Source organism: Spea bombifrons, chromosome 4 (assembly GCF_027358695.1).
Source record: "Spea bombifrons isolate aSpeBom1 chromosome 4, aSpeBom1.2.pri, whole genome shotgun sequence".
In the NCBI taxonomy this organism is placed as follows: domain Eukaryota; kingdom Metazoa; phylum Chordata; class Amphibia; order Anura; family Pelobatidae; genus Spea; species Spea bombifrons.
Window position 1 is genome coordinate 113460260 of NC_071090.1, and position 16116 is coordinate 113476375.

A 16116-nucleotide genomic window follows, 5' to 3' on the forward strand; every position below is an offset into this window, starting at 1 on the left:
GCGGTGGTTGGGGGATCAATCAGTTAGTTGCTTATACGTGTAGCTGTAAAAGAAGCGTGCCCTGTGCGAGGACCTGACTCTCGACCTTCAGATTATGAGACCGACATTGTGGAAATGGTTGTCAACCAGAAACTCAAGGTGTCCTAGATGTAATGTAAGTGCACGTGGACCAACTCTGTGGCTGATAGCCAGCTTCAGGTCTGGCCCAAGGCTCTTGCCCAGCGAGCCTGGATAGCTCAGTCGGTAGAGCATCAGACTTTTAATCTGAGGGTCCAGGGTTCAAGTCCCTGTTCGGGCGCTGCTCGCTTTATTATGCTAAAACCACGAGTTCAGCGCCGTACAATCAACACTGGAAAGCTTTACTTGACTCAAAAGATAGTAGATAAGCGCGACGGCTTCCCTGCAAACCTTTTAGATATGCCGAACGGTTCTTAGCTGCCAAAAAATGTCTCCCGTATCTATGTGTAAAGAAACAAGGTCATTTATAACGTCACCCCCTTTTCTTTCTAGACCTTAGACCAATGGTGCACACACCAGAGTTTGAGGGATATTGAATGTTTAAAGAGAATCCACCGTTAATGCCTCCTGTATTCACGGAAACAAATAGCATACGTGCAGAAGAATCGAGACACCGCCGCCTCTAAACACCAGCCAGCAATCCGCGGATGTACGGTAACGCACAGACGTCCAGACATTTCCTGAGTAACGGATATAGTGGTATCTCTACAATGCATCATGCAAATAAGGGAGTCATTTCATTTGCAGAAACATAGGCAAAACAGCATGGCCCGTACGGGGATCGAACCCGCGACCTTGGCGTTATTAGCACCACGCTCTAACCAACTGAGCTAACCGGCCACGTCGGCAGGCTCGGCGCAACAGAGGACCGTGGAAAAAACTCCAGAGTAAATGAACGTTTGGCATCAGCTATCAACAGTCTCAAGCTGTAAAAGAAGCGTGCCCTGTATGAGGGTCGAACTCACGACCTTCAGATTATGAGACTGACGCGCTACCTACTGCGCTAACAAGGCAAACGCCGGCTGGTGCCGGTTGCTGAAGCTCTTCATACGTGACGCGTTGCAACATCGTAAAGGACAAATTTCCTTCAGCATGGGTAAAAGGCAACCCTGCTTTTCCAGGGACCTGTTTTACCAATGCTCTAAAAAGAAGCTTGCATTGGCCGGGAATCGAACCCGGGCCTCCCGCGTGGCAGGCGAGAATTCTACCACTGAACCACCAATGCATCTGCAACGGCCGACTTGAAAATCCATAGAGATTCGAGTGGTCGGAAAGAAGATTTTTCCCCCTGAACAGAAAGTTATGGAAGCGGTGGTTGGGGGATCAATCAGTTAGTTGCTTATACGTGTAGCTGTAAAAGAAGCGTGCCCTGTGCGAGGACCTGACTCTCGACCTTCAGATTATGAGACCGACATTGTGGAAATGGTTGTCAACCAGAAACTCAAGGTGTCCTAGATGTAATGTAAGTGCACGTGGACCAACTCTGTGGCTGATAGCCAGCTTCAGGTCTGGCCCAAGGCTCTTGCACAGCGAGCCTGGATAGCTCAGTCGGTAGAGCATCAGACTTTTAATCTGAGGGTCCAGGGTTCAAGTCCCTGTTCGGGCGCTGCTCGCTTTATTATGCTAAAACCACGAGTTCAGCGCCGTACAATCAACACTGGAAAGCTTTACTTGACTCAAAAGATAGTAGATAAGCGCGACGGCTTCCCTGCAAACCTTTTAGATATGCCGAACGGTTCTTAGCTGCCAAAAAATGTCTCCCGTATCTATGTGTAAAGAAACAAGGTCATTTATAACGTCACCCCCTTTTCTTTCTAGACCTTAGACCAATGGTGCACACACCAGAGTTTGAGGGATATTGAATGTTTAAAGAGAATCCACCGTTAATGCCTCCTGTGTTCACGGAAACAAATAACATACGTGCAGAAAAATCGAGACACCGCCGCCTCTCAACACAAGCCAGCAATCCGCGGATGTACGGTAACGCACAGACGTCCAGACATTTCCTGAATAACGGATATAGTGGTATCTATACAATGCATCATGCAAATAAGGGAGTCATTTCATTTGCAGAAACATAGGCAAAACAACATGGCCCGTACGGGGATCGAACCCGCGACCTTGGCGTTATTAGCACCACGCTCTAACCAACTGAGCTAACCGGCCACGTCGGCAGGCTTGGCGAAACAGAGGACCGTGGAAAAAACTCCATAGTAAATGAACGTTTGGCATCAGCTATCAACAGTCTCAAGCTGTAAAAGAAGCGTGCCCTGTATGAGGGTCGAACTCACGACCTTCAGATTATGAGACTGACGCGCTACCTACTGCGCTAACAAGGCAAACGCCGGCTGGCGCCGGTTGCTGAAGCTCTTCATACGTGACGCGTTGCAACATCGTAAAGGACAAATTTCCTTGAGCATGGGTAATAGGCAACCCTGCTTTTCCAGGGACCTGTTTTACCAATGCTCTAAAAAGAAGCTTGCATTGGCCGGGAATCGAACCCGGGCCTCCCGCGTGGCAGGCGAGAATTCTACCACTGAACCACCAATGCATCTGCAACGGCCGACTTGAAAATCCATAGAGATTCGAGTGGTCGGAAAGAAGATTTTTCCCCCTGAACAGAAAGTTATGGAAGCGGTGGTTGGGGGATCAATCAGTTAGTTGCTTATACGTGTAGCTGTAAAAGAAGCGTGCCCTGTGCGAGGACCTGACTCTCGACCTTCAGATTATGAGACCGACATTGTGGAAATGGTTGTCAACCAGAAACTCAAGGTGTCCTAGATGTAATGTAAGTGCACGTGGACCAACTCTGTGGCTGATAGCCAGCTTCAGGTCTGGCCCAAGGCTCTTGCCCAGCGAGCCTGGATAGCTCAGTCGGTAGAGCATCACACTTTTAATCTGAGGGTCCAGGGTTCAAGTCCCTGTTCGGGCGCTGCTCGCTTTATTATGCTAAAACCACGAGTTCAGCGCCGTACAATCAACACTGGAAAGCTTTACTTGACTCAAAAGATAGTAGATAAGCGGGACGGCTTCCCTGCAAACGTTTTAGATATGCCGAATGGTTCTTACCTGCCAAAAAATGTCTCCCGTATCTATGTGTAAAGAAACAAGGTCATTTATAACGTCACCCCCTTTTCTTTCTAGACCTTAGACCAATGGTGCACACACCAGAGTTTGAGGGATATTGAATGTTTAAAGAGAATCCACCGTTAATGCCTCCTGTATTCACGGAAACAAATAGCATACGTGCAGAAGAATCGAGACACCGCCGCCTCTCAACACAAGCCAGCAATCCGCGGATGTACGGTAACGCACAGACGTCCAGACATTTCCTGAATAACGGATATAGTGGTATCTCTACAATGCATCATGCAAATAAGGGAGTCATTTCATTTGCAGAAACATAGGCAAAACAGCATGGCCCGTACGGGGATCGAACCCGCGACCTTGGCGTTATTAGCACCACGCTCTAACCAACTGAGCTAACCGGCCACGTCGGCAGGCTCGGCGAAACAGAGGACCGTGGAAAAAACTCCATAGTAAATGAACGTTTGGCATCAGCTATCAACAGTCTCAAGCTGTAAAAGAAGCGTGTCCTGTATGAGGGTCGAACTCACGACCTTCAGATTACGAGACTGACGCGCTACCTACTGCGCTAACAAGGCAAACGCTGGCTGGCGCCGGTTGCTGAAGCATCGTAAAGGACAAATAAAGGACATCCATCGTAAAGGACAAATTTCCTTCAGCATGGGTAAAAGGCAACCCTGCTTTTCCAGGGACCTGTTTTACCAATGCTCTAAAAAGAAGCTTGCATTGGCCGGGAATCGAACCCGGGCCTCCCGCGTGGCAGGCGAGAATTCTACCACTGAACCACCAATGCATCTGCAACGGCCGACTCGAAAATCCATAGAGATTCGAGTGGTCGGAAAGAAGATTTTTCCCCATGAACAGAAAGTTATGGAAGCGGTGGTTGGGGGATCAATCAGTTAGTTGCTTATACGTGTAGCTGTAAAAGAAGCGTGCCCTGTGCGAGGACCTGACTCTCGACCTTCAGATTATGAGACCGACATTGTGGAAATGGTTGTCAACCAGAAACTCAAGGTGTCCTAGATGTAATGTAAGTGCACGTGGACCAACTCTGTGGCTGATAGCCAGCTTCAGGTCTGGCCCAAGGCACTTGCACAGCGAGCCTGGATAGCTCAGTCGGTAGAGCATCAGACTTTTAATCTGAGGGTCCAGGGTTCAAGTCCCTGTTCGGGCGCTGCTTGCTTTATTATGCTAAAACCACGAGTTCAGCGCCGTACAATCAACACTGGAAAGCTTTACTTGACTCAAAAGATAGTAGATAAGCGGGACGGCTTCCCTGCAAACGTTTTAGATATGCCGAACTGTTCTTAGCTGCCAAAAAATGTCTCCTGTATCTATGTGTAAAGAAACAAGATCATTTATAACGTCACCCCCTTTTCTTTCTAGACCTTAGACCAATGGTGCACACACCAGAGTTTGAAGGATATTGAATGTTTAAAGAGAATCCACCGTTAATGCCTCCTGTGTTCACGGAAACAAATAACATACGTGCAGAAAAATCGAGACACCGCCGCCTCTAAACACCAGCCAGCAATCAGCGGATGTACGGTAACGCACAGATGTCCAGACATTTCCTGAATAACGGATATAGTGGTATCTATACAATGCATCATGCAAATAAGGGAGTCATTTCATTTGCAGAAACATAGGCAAAACAGCATGGCCCGTACGGGGATCGAACCCGCGACCTTGGCGTTATTAGCACCACGCTCTAACCAACTGAGCTAACCGGCCGCGTCGGCAGGCTCGGCGCAACAGAGGACCGTGGAAAAAACTCCATAGTAAATGAACGTTTGGCATCAGCTATCAACAGTCTCAAGCTGTAAAACAAGCATGCCCTGTATGAGGGTCGAACTCACGACCTTCAGATTATGAGACTGACGCGCTACCTACTGCGCTAACAAGGCAAACGCTGGCTGGCGCCGGTTGCTGAAGCTCTTCATACGTGACGCGTTGCAACATAGTAAATGACACATTTCCTTCAGCGTGGGTAAAAGGCAACCCTGCTTGTCCAGGGACCTGTTTTACCAATGCTCTAAAAGGAAGCTTGCATTGGCCGGGAATCGAACCCGGGCCTCCCGCGTGGCAGGCGAGAATTCTACCACTGAACCACCAATGCATCTGCAACGGTCGACTTGAAAATCCATAGAGATTCGAGTGGTCGGAAAGAAGATTTCTCCCCCTGACCAGAAAGTTATGGAAGCGGTGGTTGGGGGATCAATCAGTTAGTTGCTTATACGTGTAGCTGTAAAAGAAGCGTGCCCTGTGTGAGGACCTGACTCTCGACCTTCAGATTATGAGACCGACATTGAGAAATTGGTTGTCAACCAGAAACTCAAGGTGTCCTAGATGTAAAGTAAGTGCACGTGGACCAACTCTGTGACTGATAGCCAGCTTCAGGTCTGGCCCAAGGCTCATGCACAGCGAGCCTGGATAGCTCAGTCGGTAGAGCATCAGACTTTTAATCTGAGGGTCCAGGGTTCAAGTCCCTGTTCGGGCGCTGCTTGCTTTATTATGCTAAAACCACGAGTTCAGCGCCGTACAATCAACACTGGAAAGCTTTACTTGACTCAAAAGATAGTAGATAAGCGGGACGGCTTCCCTGCAAACGTTTTAGATATGCCGAACTGTTCTTAGCTGCCAAAAAATGTCTCCTGTATCTATGTGTAAAGAAACAAGATCATTTATAACGTCACCCCCTTTTCTTTCTAGACCTTAGACCAATGGTGCACACACCAGAGTTTGAAGGATATTGAATGTTTAAAGAGAATCCACCGTTAATGCCTCCTGTGTTCACGGAAACAAATAACATACGTGCAGAAAAATCGAGACACCGCCGCCTCTAAACACCAGCCAGCAATCAGCGGATGTACGGTAACGCACAGATGTCCAGACATTTCCTGAATAACGGATATAGTGGTATCTATACAATGCATCATGCAAATAAGGGAGTCATTTCATTTGCAGAAACATAGGCAAAACAGCATGGCCCGTACGGGGATCGAACCCGCGACCTTGGCGTTATTAGCACCACGCTCTAACCAACTGAGCTAACCGGCCGCGTCGGCAGGCTCGGCGCAACAGAGGACCGTGGAAAAAACTCCATAGTAAATGAACGTTTGGCATCAGCTATCAACAGTCTCAAGCTGTAAAACAAGCATGCCCTGTATGAGGGTCGAACTCACGACCTTCAGATTATGAGACTGACGCGCTACCTACTGCGCTACCTACTGCGCTAACAAGGCAAACGCCGGCTGGCGCCGGTTGCTGAAGCTCTTCATACGTGACGCGTTGCAACATAGTAAATGACACATTTCCTTCAGCGTGGGTAAAAGGCAACCCTGCTTGTCCAGGGACCTGTTTTACCAATGCTCTAAAAGGAAGCTTGCATTGGCCGGGAATCGAACCCGGGCCTCCCGCGTGGCAGGCGAGAATTCTACCACTGAACCACCAATGCATCTGCAACGGTCGACTTGAAAATCCATAGAGATTCGAGTGGTCGGAAAGAAGATTTCTCCCCCTGACCAGAAAGTTATGGAAGCGGTGGTTGGGGGATCAATCAGTTAGTTGCTTATACGTGTAGCTGTAAAAGAAGCGTGCCCTGTGTGAGGACCTGACTCTCGACCTTCAGATTATGAGACCGACATTGAGAAATTGGTTGTCAACCAGAAACTCAAGGTGTCCTAGATGTAAAGTAAGTGCACGTGGACCAACTCTGTGACTGATAGCCAGCTTCAGGTCTGGCCCAAGCCTCATGCACAGCGAGCCTGGATAGCTCAGTCGGTAGAGCATCAGACTTTTAATCTGAGGGTCCAGGGTTCAAGTCCCTGTTCGGGCGCTGCTTGCTTTATTATGCTAAAACCACGAGTTCAGCGCCGTACAATCAACACTGGAAAGCTTTACTTGACTCAAAAGATAGTAGATAAGCGGGACGGCTTCCCTGCAAACGTTTTAGATATGCCGAACTGTTCTTAGCTGCCAAAAAATGTCTCCTGTATCTATGTGTAAAGAAACAAGATCATTTATAACGTCACCCCCTTTTCTTTCTAGACCTTAGACCAATGGTGCACACACCAGAGTTTGAAGGATATTGAATGTTTAAAGAGAATCCACCGTTAATGCCTCCTGTGTTCACGGAAACAAATAACATACGTGCAGAAAAATCGAGACACCGCCGCCTCTAAACACCAGCCAGCAATCAGCGGATGTACGGTAACGCACAAATGTCCAGACATTTCCTGAATAACGGATATAGTGGTATCTATACAATGCATCATGGAAATAAGGGAGTCATTTCATTTGCAGAAACATAGGCAAAACAGCATGGCCCGTACGGGGATCGAACCCGCGACCTTGGCGTTATTAGCACCACGCTCTAACCAACTGAGCTAACCGGCCGCGTCGGCAGGCTCGGCGCAACAGAGGACCGTGGAAAAAACTCCATAGTAAATGAACGTTTGGCATCAGCTATCAACAGTCTCAAGCTGTAAAACAAGCATGCCCTGTATGAGGGTCGAACTCACGACCTTCAGATTATGAGACTGACGCGCTACCTACTGCGCTAACAAGGCAAACGCCGGCTGGCGCCGGTTGCTGAAGCTCTTCATACGTGACGCGTTGCAACATAGTAAATGACACATTTCCTTCAGCGTGGGTAAAAGGCAACCCTGCTTGTCCAGGGACCTGTTTTACCAATGCTCTAAAAGGAAGCTTGCATTGGCCGGGAATCGAACCCGGGCCTCCCGCGTGGCAGGCGAGAATTCTACCACTGAACCACCAATGCATCTGCAACGGTCGACTTGAAAATCCATAGAGATTCGAGTGGTCGGAAAGAAGATTTCTCCCCCTGACCAGAAAGTTATGGAAGCGGTGGTTGGGGGATCAATCAGTTAGTTGCTTATACGTGTAGCTGTAAAAGAAGCGTGCCCTGTGTGAGGACCTGACTCTCGACCTTCAGATTATGAGACCGACATTGAGAAATTGGTTGTCAACCAGAAACTCAAGGTGTCCTAGATGTAAAGTAAGTGCACGTGGACCAACTCTGTGACTGATAGCCAGCTTCAGGTCTGGCCCAAGCCTCATGCACAGCGAGCCTGGATAGCTCAGTCGGTAGAGCATCAGACTTTTAATCTGAGGGTCCAGGGTTCAAGTCCCTGTTCGGGCGCTGCTTGCTTTATTATGCTAAAACCACGAGTTCAGCGCCGTACAATCAACACTGGAAAGCTTTACTTGACTCAAAAGATAGTAGATAAGCGGGACGGCTTCCCTGCAAACGTTTTAGATATGCCGAACTGTTCTTAGCTGCCAAAAAATGTCTCCTGTATCTATGTGTAAAGAAACAAGATCATTTATAACGTCACCCCCTTTTCTTTCTAGACCTTAGACCAATGGTGCACACACCAGAGTTTGAAGGATATTGAATGTTTAAAGAGAATCCACCGTTAATGCCTCCTGTGTTCACGGAAACAAATAACATACGTGCAGAAAAATCGAGACACCGCCGCCTCTAAACACCAGCCAGCAATCAGCGGATGTACGGTAACGCACAAATGTCCAGACATTTCCTGAATAACGGATATAGTGGTATCTATACAATGCATCATGGAAATAAGGGAGTCATTTCATTTGCAGAAACATAGGCAAAACAGCATGGCCCGTACGGGGATCGAACCCGCGACCTTGGCGTTATTAGCACCACGCTCTAACCAACTGAGCTAACCGGCCGCGTCGGCAGGCTCGGCGCAACAGAGGACCGTGGAAAAAACTCCATAGTAAATGAACGTTTGGCATCAGCTATCAACAGTCTCAAGCTGTAAAACAAGCATGCCCTGTATGAGGGTCGAACTCACGACCTTCAGATTATGAGACTGACGCGCTACCTACTGCGCTAACAAGGCAAACGCCGGCTGGCGCCGGTTGCTGAAGCTCTTCATACGTGACGCGTTGCAACATAGTAAATGACACATTTCCTTCAGCGTGGGTAAAAGGCAACCCTGCTTGTCCAGGGACCTGTTTTACCAATGCTCTAAAAGGAAGCTTGCATTGGCCGGGAATCGAACCCGGGCCTCCCGCGTGGCAGGCGAGAATTCTACCACTGAACCACCAATGCATCTGCAACGGTCGACTTGAAAATCCATAGAGATTCGAGTGGTCGGAAAGAAGATTTCTCCCCCTGACCAGAAAGTTATGGAAGCGGTGGTTGGGGGATCAATCAGTTAGTTGCTTATACGTGTAGCTGTAAAAGAAGCGTGCCCTGTGTGAGGACCTGACTCTCGACCTTCAGATTATGAGACCGACATTGAGAAATTGGTTGTCAACCAGAAACTCAAGGTGTCCTAGATGTAAAGTAAGTGCACGTGGACCAACTCTGTGACTGATAGCCAGCTTCAGGTCTGGCCCAAGCCTCATGCACAGCGAGCCTGGATAGCTCAGTCGGTAGAGCATCAGACTTTTAATCTGAGGGTCCAGGGTTCAAGTCCCTGTTCGGGCGCTGCTTGCTTTATTATGCTAAAACCACGAGTTCAGCGCCGTACAATCAACACTGGAAAGCTTTACTTGACTCAAAAGATAGTAGATAAGCGGGACGGCTTCCCTGCAAACGTTTTAGATATGCCGAACTGTTCTTAGCTGCCAAAAAATGTCTCCTGTATCTATGTGTAAAGAAACAAGATCATTTATAACGTCACCCCCTTTTCTTTCTAAGAGTTTGAAGGATATTGAATGTTTAAAGAGAATCCACCGTTAATGCCTCCTGTGTTCACGGAAACAAATAACATACGTGCAGAAAAATCGAGACACCGCCGCCTCTAAACACCAGCCAGCAATCAGCGGATGTACGGTAACGCACAGATGTCCAGACATTTCCTGAATAACGGATATAGTGGTATCTATACAATGCATCATGCAAATAAGGGAGTCATTTCATTTGCAGAAACATAGGCAAAACAGCATGGCCCGTACGGGGATCGAACCCGCGACCTTGGCGTTATTAGCACCACGCTCTAACCAACTGAGCTAACCGGCCGCGTCGGCAGGCTCGGCGCAACAGAGGACCGTGGAAAAAACTCCATAGTAAATGAACGTTTGGCATCAGCTATCAACAGTCTCAAGCTGTAAAACAAGCATGCCCTGTATGAGGGTCGAACTCACGACCTTCAGATTATGAGACTGACGCGCTACCTACTGCGCTAACAAGGCAAACGCCGGCTGGCGCCGGTTGCTGAAGCTCTTCATACGTGACGCGTTGCAACATAGTAAATGACACATTTCCTTCAGCGTGGGTAAAAGGCAACCCTGCTTGTCCAGGGACCTGTTTTACCAATGCTCTAAAAGGAAGCTTGCATTGGCCGGGAATCGAACCCGGGCCTCCCGCGTGGCAGGCGAGAATTCTACCACTGAACCACCAATGCATCTGCAACGGTCGACTTGAAAATCCATAGAGATTCGAGTGGTCGGAAAGAAGATTTCTCCCCCTGACCAGAAAGTTATGGAAGCGGTGGTTGGGGGATCAATCAGTTAGTTGCTTATACGTGTAGCTGTAAAAGAAGCGTGCCCTGTGTGAGGACCTGACTCTCGACCTTCAGATTATGAGACCGACATTGAGAAATTGGTTGTCAACCAGAAACTCAAGGTGTCCTAGATGTAAAGTAAGTGCACGTGGACCAACTCTGTGACTGATAGCCAGCTTCAGGTCTGGCCCAAGCCTCATGCACAGCGAGCCTGGATAGCTCAGTCGGTAGAGCATCAGACTTTTAATCTGAGGGTCCAGGGTTCAAGTCCCTGTTCGGGCGCTGCTTGCTTTATTATGCTAAAACCACGAGTTCAGCGCCGTACAATCAACACTGGAAAGCTTTACTTGACTCAAAAGATAGTAGATAAGCGGGACGGCTTCCCTGCAAACGTTTTAGATATGCCGAACTGTTCTTAGCTGCCAAAAAATGTCTCCTGTATCTATGTGTAAAGAAACAAGATCATTTATAACGTCACCCCCTTTTCTTTCTAGACCTTAGACCAATGGTGCACACACCAGAGTTTGAAGGATATTGAATGTTTAAAGAGAATCCACCGTTAATGCCTCCTGTGTTCACGGAAACAAATAACATACGTGCAGAAAAATCGAGACACCGCCGCCTCTAAACACCAGCCAGCAATCAGCGGATGTACGGTAACGCACAGATGTCCAGACATTTCCTGAATAACGGATATAGTGGTATCTATACAATGCATCATGCAAATAAGGGAGTCATTTCATTTGCAGAAACATAGGCAAAACAGCATGGCCCGTACGGGGATCGAACCCGCGACCTTGGCGTTATTAGCACCACGCTCTAACCAACTGAGCTAACCGGCCGCGTCGGCAGGCTCGGCGCAACAGAGGACCGTGGAAAAAACTCCATAGTAAATGAACGTTTGGCATCAGCTATCAACAGTCTCAAGCTGTAAAACAAGCATGCCCTGTATGAGGGTCGAACTCACGACCTTCAGATTATGAGACTGACGCGCTACCTACTGCGCTAACAAGGCAAACGCCGGCTGGCGCCGGTTGCTGAAGCTCTTCATACGTGACGCGTTGCAACATAGTAAATGACACATTTCCTTCAGCGTGGGTAAAAGGCAACCCTGCTTGTCCAGGGACCTGTTTTACCAATGCTCTAAAAGGAAGCTTGCATTGGCCGGGAATCGAACCCGGGCCTCCCGCGTGGCAGGCGAGAATTCTACCACTGAACCACCAATGCATCTGCAACGGTCGACTTGAAAATCCATAGAGATTCGAGTGGTCGGAAAGAAGATTTCTCCCCCTGACCAGAAAGTTATGGAAGCGGTGGTTGGGGGATCAATCAGTTAGTTGCTTATACGTGTAGCTGTAAAAGAAGCGTGCCCTGTGTGAGGACCTGACTCTCGACCTTCAGATTATGAGACCGACATTGAGAAATTGGTTGTCAACCAGAAACTCAAGGTGTCCTAGATGTAAAGTAAGTGCACGTGGACCAACTCTGTGACTGATAGCCAGCTTCAGGTCTGGCCCAAGCCTCATGCACAGCGAGCCTGGATAGCTCAGTCGGTAGAGCATCAGACTTTTAATCTGAGGGTCCAGGGTTCAAGTCCCTGTTCGGGCGCTGCTTGCTTTATTATGCTAAAACCACGAGTTCAGCGCCGTACAATCAACACTGGAAAGCTTTACTTGACTCAAAAGATAGTAGATAAGCGGGACGGCTTCCCTGCAAACGTTTTAGATATGCCGAACTGTTCTTAGCTGCCAAAAAATGTCTCCTGTATCTATGTGTAAAGAAACAAGATCATTTATAACGTCACCCCCTTTTCTTTCTAGACCTTAGACCAATGGTGCACACACCAGAGTTTGAAGGATATTGAATGTTTAAAGAGAATCCACCGTTAATGCCTCCTGTGTTCACAGAAACAAATAACATACGTGCAGAAAAATCGAGACACCGCCGCCTCTAAACACCAGCCAGCAATCAGCGGATGTACGGTAACGCACAGACGTCCAGACATTTCCTGAATAACGGATATAGTGGTATCTATACAATGCATCATGCAAATAAGGGAGTCATTTCATTTGCAGAAACATAGGCAAAACAGCATGGCCCGTACGGGGATCGAACCCGCGACCTTGGCGTTATTAGCACCACGCTCTAACCAACTGAGCTAACCGGCCGCGTCGGCAGGCTCGGCGCAACAGAGGACCGTGGAAAAAACTCCATAGTAAATGAACGTTTGGCATCAGCTATCAACAGTCTCAAGCTGTAAAACAAGCATGCCCTGTATGAGGGTCGAACTCACGACCTTCAGATTATGAGACTGACGCGCTACCTACTGCGCTAACAAGGCAAACGCCGGCTGGCGCCGGTTGCTGAAGCTCTTCATACGTGACGCGTTGCAACATAGTAAATGACACATTTCCTTCAGCGTGGGTAAAAGGCAACCCTGCTTGTCCAGGGACCTGTTTTACCAATGCTCTAAAAGGAAGCTTGCATTGGCCGGGAATCGAACCCGGGCCTCCCGCGTGGCAGGCGAGAATTCTACCACTGAACCACCAATGCATCGGCAACGGTCGACTTGAAAATCCATAGAGATTCGAGTGGTCGGAAAGAAGATTTCTCCCCCTGACCAGAAAGTTATGGAAGCGGTGGTTGGGGGATCAATCAGTTAGTTGCTTATACGTGTAGCTGTAAAAGAAGCGTGCCCTGTGTGAGGACCTGACTCTCGACCTTCAGATTATGAGACCGACATTGAGAAATTGGTTGTCAACCAGAAACTCAAGGTGTCCTAGATGTAAAGTAAGTGCACGTGGACCAACTCTGTGACTGATAGCCAGCTTCAGGTCTGGCCCAAGCCTCATGCACAGCGAGCCTGGATAGCTCAGTCGGTAGAGCATCAGACTTTTAATCTGAGGGTCCAGGGTTCAAGTCCCTGTTCGGGCGCTGCTTGCTTTATTATGCTAAAACCACGAGTTCAGCGCCGTACAATCAACACTGGAAAGCTTTACTTGACTCAAAAGATAGTAGATAAGCGGGACGGCTTCCCTGCAAACGTTTTAGATATGCCGAACTGTTCTTAGCTGCCAAAAAATGTCTCCTGTATCTATGTGTAAAGAAACAAGATCATTTATAACGTCACCCCCTTTTCTTTCTAGACCTTAGACCAATGGTGCACACACCAGAGTTTGAAGGATATTGAATGTTTAAAGAGAATCCACCGTTAATGCCTCCTGTGTTCACGGAAACAAATAACATACGTGCAGAAAAATCGAGACACCGCCGCCTCTAAACACCAGCCAGCAATCAGCGGATGTACGGTAACGCACAGATGTCCAGACATTTCCTGAATAACGGATATAGTGGTATCTATACAATGCATCATGCAAATAAGGGAGTCATTTCATTTGCAGAAACATAGGCAAAACAGCATGGCCCGTACGGGGATCGAACCCGCGACCTTGGCGTTATTAGCACCACGCTCTAACCAACTGAGCTAACCGGCCGCGTCGGCAGGCTCGGCGCAACAGAGGACCGTGGAAAAAACTCCATAGTAAATGAACGTTTGGCATCAGCTATCAACAGTCTCAAGCTGTAAAACAAGCATGCCCTGTATGAGGGTCGAACTCACGACCTTCAGATTATGAGACTGACGCGCTACCTACTGCGCTAACAAGGCAAACGCTGGCTGGCGCCGGTTGCTGAAGCTCTTCATACGTGACGCGTTGCAACATAGTAAATGACACATTTCCTTCAGCGTGGGTAAAAGGCAACCCTGCTTGTCCAGGGACCTGTTTTACCAATGCTCTAAAAGGAAGCTTGCATTGGCCGGGAATCGAACCCGGGCCTCCCGCGTGGCAGGCGAGAATTCTACCACTGAACCACCAATGCATCTGCAACGGTCGACTTGAAAATCCATAGAGATTCGAGTGGTCGGAAAGAAGATTTCTCCCCCTGACCAGAAAGTTATGGAAGCGGTGGTTGGGGGATCAATCAGTTAGTTGCTTATACGTGTAGCTGTAAAAGAAGCGTGCCCTGTGTGAGGACCTGACTCTCGACCTTCAGATTATGAGACCGACATTGAGAAATTGGTTGTCAACCAGAAACTCAAGGTGTCCTAGATGTAAAGTAAGTGCACGTGGACCAACTCTGTGACTGATAGCCAGCTTCAGGTCTGGCCCAAGCCTCATGCACAGCGAGCCTGGATAGCTCAGTCGGTAGAGCATCAGACTTTTAATCTGAGGGTCCAGGGTTCAAGTCCCTGTTCGGGCGCTGCTTGCTTTATTATGAGACTGACGCGCTACCTACTGCGCTAACAAGGCAAACGCCGGCTGGCGCCGGTTGCTGAAGCTCTTCATACGTGACGCGTTGCAACATAGTAAATGACACATTTCCTTCAGCGTGGGTAAAAGGCAACCCTGCTTGTCCAGGGACCTGTTTTACCAATGCTCTAAAAGGAAGCTTGCATTGGCCGGGAATCGAACCCGGGCCTCCCGCGTGGCAGGCGAGAATTCTACCACTGAACCACCAATGCATCTGCAACGGTCGACTTGAAAATCCATAGAGATTCGAGTGGTCGGAAAGAAGATTTCTCCCCCTGACCAGAAAGTTATGGAAGCGGTGGTTGGGGGATCAATCAGTTAGTTGCTTATACGTGTAGCTGTAAAAGAAGCGTGCCCTGTGTGAGGACCTGACTCTCGACCTTCAGATTATGAGACCGACATTGAGAAATTGGTTGTCAACCAGAAACTCAAGGTGTCCTAGATGTAAAGTAAGTGCACGTGGACCAACTCTGTGACTGATAGCCAGCTTCAGGTCTGGCCCAAGCCTCATGCACAGCGAGCCTGGATAGCTCAGTCGGTAGAGCATCAGACTTTTAATCTGAGGGTCCAGGGTTCAAGTCCCTGTTCGGGCGCTGCTTGCTTTATTATGCTAAAACCACGAGTTCAGTGCCGTACAATCAACACTGGAAAGCTTTACTTGACTCAAAAGATAGTAGATAAGCGGGACGGCTTCCCTGCAAACGTTTTAGATATGCCGAACTGTTCTTAGCTGCCAAAAAATGTCTCCTGTATCTATGTGTAAAGAAACAAGATCATTTATAACGTCACCCCCTTTTCTTTCTAGACCTTAGACCAATGGTGCACACACCAGAGTTTGAAGGATATTGAATGTTTAAAGAGAATCCACCGTTAATGCCTCCTGTGTTCACGGAAACAAATAACATACGTGCAGAAAAATCGAGACACCGCCGCCTCTAAACACCAGCCAGCAATCAGCGGATGTACGGTAACGCACAGATGTCCAGACATTTCCTGAATAACGGATATAGTGGTATCTATACAATGCATCATGCAAATAAGGGAGTCATTTCATTTGCAGAAACATAGGCAAAACAGCATGGCCCGTACGGGGATCGAACCCGCGACCTTGGCGTTATTAGCACCACGCTCTAACCAACTGAGCTAACCGGCCGCGTCGGCAGGCTCGGCGCAACAGAGGACCGTGGAAAAAA

At 48.4% G+C, this 16116-nt stretch overlaps 34 non-coding genes across 34 annotated transcripts; all 34 read right to left on the minus strand.

Annotated features, from left to right (window-relative positions):
• Nucleotides 1-784: 784 nt before the first annotated feature.
• TRNAI-AAU (transfer RNA isoleucine (anticodon AAU)) lies at nucleotides 785-858 on the minus strand. The gene has a single exon. It is a non-coding gene; the product is annotated as a tRNA-Ile (tRNA).
• A 100-nt stretch (nucleotides 859-958) lies between these two features.
• TRNAM-CAU (transfer RNA methionine (anticodon CAU)) lies at nucleotides 959-1031 on the minus strand. The gene has a single exon. It is a non-coding gene; the product is annotated as a tRNA-Met (tRNA).
• Nucleotides 1032-1172: 141 nt separating this feature from the next.
• On the minus strand, nucleotides 1173-1243 carry TRNAG-GCC (transfer RNA glycine (anticodon GCC)). Its single transcript has one exon. It is a non-coding gene; the product is annotated as a tRNA-Gly (tRNA).
• Nucleotides 1244-2110: 867 nt separating this feature from the next.
• Nucleotides 2111-2184, minus strand: TRNAI-AAU (transfer RNA isoleucine (anticodon AAU)). Its single transcript has one exon. It is a non-coding gene; the product is annotated as a tRNA-Ile (tRNA).
• A 100-nt stretch (nucleotides 2185-2284) lies between these two features.
• TRNAM-CAU (transfer RNA methionine (anticodon CAU)) lies at nucleotides 2285-2357 on the minus strand. Its single transcript has one exon. It is a non-coding gene; the product is annotated as a tRNA-Met (tRNA).
• Nucleotides 2358-2498: 141 nt separating this feature from the next.
• TRNAG-GCC (transfer RNA glycine (anticodon GCC)) lies at nucleotides 2499-2569 on the minus strand. The gene has a single exon. It is a non-coding gene; the product is annotated as a tRNA-Gly (tRNA).
• An 867-nt stretch (nucleotides 2570-3436) lies between these two features.
• Nucleotides 3437-3510, minus strand: TRNAI-AAU (transfer RNA isoleucine (anticodon AAU)). Its single transcript has one exon. It is a non-coding gene; the product is annotated as a tRNA-Ile (tRNA).
• A 100-nt stretch (nucleotides 3511-3610) lies between these two features.
• TRNAT-CGU (transfer RNA threonine (anticodon CGU)) lies at nucleotides 3611-3683 on the minus strand. The gene has a single exon. It is a non-coding gene; the product is annotated as a tRNA-Thr (tRNA).
• A 144-nt stretch (nucleotides 3684-3827) lies between these two features.
• On the minus strand, nucleotides 3828-3898 carry TRNAG-GCC (transfer RNA glycine (anticodon GCC)). Its single transcript has one exon. It is a non-coding gene; the product is annotated as a tRNA-Gly (tRNA).
• An 867-nt stretch (nucleotides 3899-4765) lies between these two features.
• On the minus strand, nucleotides 4766-4839 carry TRNAI-AAU (transfer RNA isoleucine (anticodon AAU)). The gene has a single exon. It is a non-coding gene; the product is annotated as a tRNA-Ile (tRNA).
• Nucleotides 4840-4939: 100 nt separating this feature from the next.
• Nucleotides 4940-5012, minus strand: TRNAM-CAU (transfer RNA methionine (anticodon CAU)). The gene has a single exon. It is a non-coding gene; the product is annotated as a tRNA-Met (tRNA).
• Nucleotides 5013-5153: 141 nt separating this feature from the next.
• TRNAG-GCC (transfer RNA glycine (anticodon GCC)) lies at nucleotides 5154-5224 on the minus strand. Its single transcript has one exon. It is a non-coding gene; the product is annotated as a tRNA-Gly (tRNA).
• An 867-nt stretch (nucleotides 5225-6091) lies between these two features.
• TRNAI-AAU (transfer RNA isoleucine (anticodon AAU)) lies at nucleotides 6092-6165 on the minus strand. The gene has a single exon. It is a non-coding gene; the product is annotated as a tRNA-Ile (tRNA).
• A 326-nt stretch (nucleotides 6166-6491) lies between these two features.
• TRNAG-GCC (transfer RNA glycine (anticodon GCC)) lies at nucleotides 6492-6562 on the minus strand. Its single transcript has one exon. It is a non-coding gene; the product is annotated as a tRNA-Gly (tRNA).
• Nucleotides 6563-7429: 867 nt separating this feature from the next.
• TRNAI-AAU (transfer RNA isoleucine (anticodon AAU)) lies at nucleotides 7430-7503 on the minus strand. Its single transcript has one exon. It is a non-coding gene; the product is annotated as a tRNA-Ile (tRNA).
• Nucleotides 7504-7603: 100 nt separating this feature from the next.
• Nucleotides 7604-7676, minus strand: TRNAM-CAU (transfer RNA methionine (anticodon CAU)). The gene has a single exon. It is a non-coding gene; the product is annotated as a tRNA-Met (tRNA).
• Nucleotides 7677-7817: 141 nt separating this feature from the next.
• TRNAG-GCC (transfer RNA glycine (anticodon GCC)) lies at nucleotides 7818-7888 on the minus strand. Its single transcript has one exon. It is a non-coding gene; the product is annotated as a tRNA-Gly (tRNA).
• Nucleotides 7889-8755: 867 nt separating this feature from the next.
• On the minus strand, nucleotides 8756-8829 carry TRNAI-AAU (transfer RNA isoleucine (anticodon AAU)). The gene has a single exon. It is a non-coding gene; the product is annotated as a tRNA-Ile (tRNA).
• Nucleotides 8830-8929: 100 nt separating this feature from the next.
• TRNAM-CAU (transfer RNA methionine (anticodon CAU)) lies at nucleotides 8930-9002 on the minus strand. The gene has a single exon. It is a non-coding gene; the product is annotated as a tRNA-Met (tRNA).
• Nucleotides 9003-9143: 141 nt separating this feature from the next.
• Nucleotides 9144-9214, minus strand: TRNAG-GCC (transfer RNA glycine (anticodon GCC)). Its single transcript has one exon. It is a non-coding gene; the product is annotated as a tRNA-Gly (tRNA).
• Nucleotides 9215-10055: 841 nt separating this feature from the next.
• On the minus strand, nucleotides 10056-10129 carry TRNAI-AAU (transfer RNA isoleucine (anticodon AAU)). Its single transcript has one exon. It is a non-coding gene; the product is annotated as a tRNA-Ile (tRNA).
• Nucleotides 10130-10229: 100 nt separating this feature from the next.
• Nucleotides 10230-10302, minus strand: TRNAM-CAU (transfer RNA methionine (anticodon CAU)). Its single transcript has one exon. It is a non-coding gene; the product is annotated as a tRNA-Met (tRNA).
• Nucleotides 10303-10443: 141 nt separating this feature from the next.
• Nucleotides 10444-10514, minus strand: TRNAG-GCC (transfer RNA glycine (anticodon GCC)). Its single transcript has one exon. It is a non-coding gene; the product is annotated as a tRNA-Gly (tRNA).
• An 867-nt stretch (nucleotides 10515-11381) lies between these two features.
• Nucleotides 11382-11455, minus strand: TRNAI-AAU (transfer RNA isoleucine (anticodon AAU)). Its single transcript has one exon. It is a non-coding gene; the product is annotated as a tRNA-Ile (tRNA).
• A 100-nt stretch (nucleotides 11456-11555) lies between these two features.
• On the minus strand, nucleotides 11556-11628 carry TRNAM-CAU (transfer RNA methionine (anticodon CAU)). The gene has a single exon. It is a non-coding gene; the product is annotated as a tRNA-Met (tRNA).
• A 141-nt stretch (nucleotides 11629-11769) lies between these two features.
• Nucleotides 11770-11840, minus strand: TRNAG-GCC (transfer RNA glycine (anticodon GCC)). The gene has a single exon. It is a non-coding gene; the product is annotated as a tRNA-Gly (tRNA).
• Nucleotides 11841-12707: 867 nt separating this feature from the next.
• Nucleotides 12708-12781, minus strand: TRNAI-AAU (transfer RNA isoleucine (anticodon AAU)). The gene has a single exon. It is a non-coding gene; the product is annotated as a tRNA-Ile (tRNA).
• A 100-nt stretch (nucleotides 12782-12881) lies between these two features.
• On the minus strand, nucleotides 12882-12954 carry TRNAM-CAU (transfer RNA methionine (anticodon CAU)). Its single transcript has one exon. It is a non-coding gene; the product is annotated as a tRNA-Met (tRNA).
• A 141-nt stretch (nucleotides 12955-13095) lies between these two features.
• TRNAG-GCC (transfer RNA glycine (anticodon GCC)) lies at nucleotides 13096-13166 on the minus strand. Its single transcript has one exon. It is a non-coding gene; the product is annotated as a tRNA-Gly (tRNA).
• Nucleotides 13167-14033: 867 nt separating this feature from the next.
• Nucleotides 14034-14107, minus strand: TRNAI-AAU (transfer RNA isoleucine (anticodon AAU)). Its single transcript has one exon. It is a non-coding gene; the product is annotated as a tRNA-Ile (tRNA).
• A 100-nt stretch (nucleotides 14108-14207) lies between these two features.
• On the minus strand, nucleotides 14208-14280 carry TRNAM-CAU (transfer RNA methionine (anticodon CAU)). The gene has a single exon. It is a non-coding gene; the product is annotated as a tRNA-Met (tRNA).
• A 141-nt stretch (nucleotides 14281-14421) lies between these two features.
• On the minus strand, nucleotides 14422-14492 carry TRNAG-GCC (transfer RNA glycine (anticodon GCC)). The gene has a single exon. It is a non-coding gene; the product is annotated as a tRNA-Gly (tRNA).
• Nucleotides 14493-15064: 572 nt separating this feature from the next.
• Nucleotides 15065-15135, minus strand: TRNAG-GCC (transfer RNA glycine (anticodon GCC)). The gene has a single exon. It is a non-coding gene; the product is annotated as a tRNA-Gly (tRNA).
• Nucleotides 15136-16002: 867 nt separating this feature from the next.
• On the minus strand, nucleotides 16003-16076 carry TRNAI-AAU (transfer RNA isoleucine (anticodon AAU)). The gene has a single exon. It is a non-coding gene; the product is annotated as a tRNA-Ile (tRNA).
• Between the last annotated feature and the right edge of the window lie 40 nt (nucleotides 16077-16116).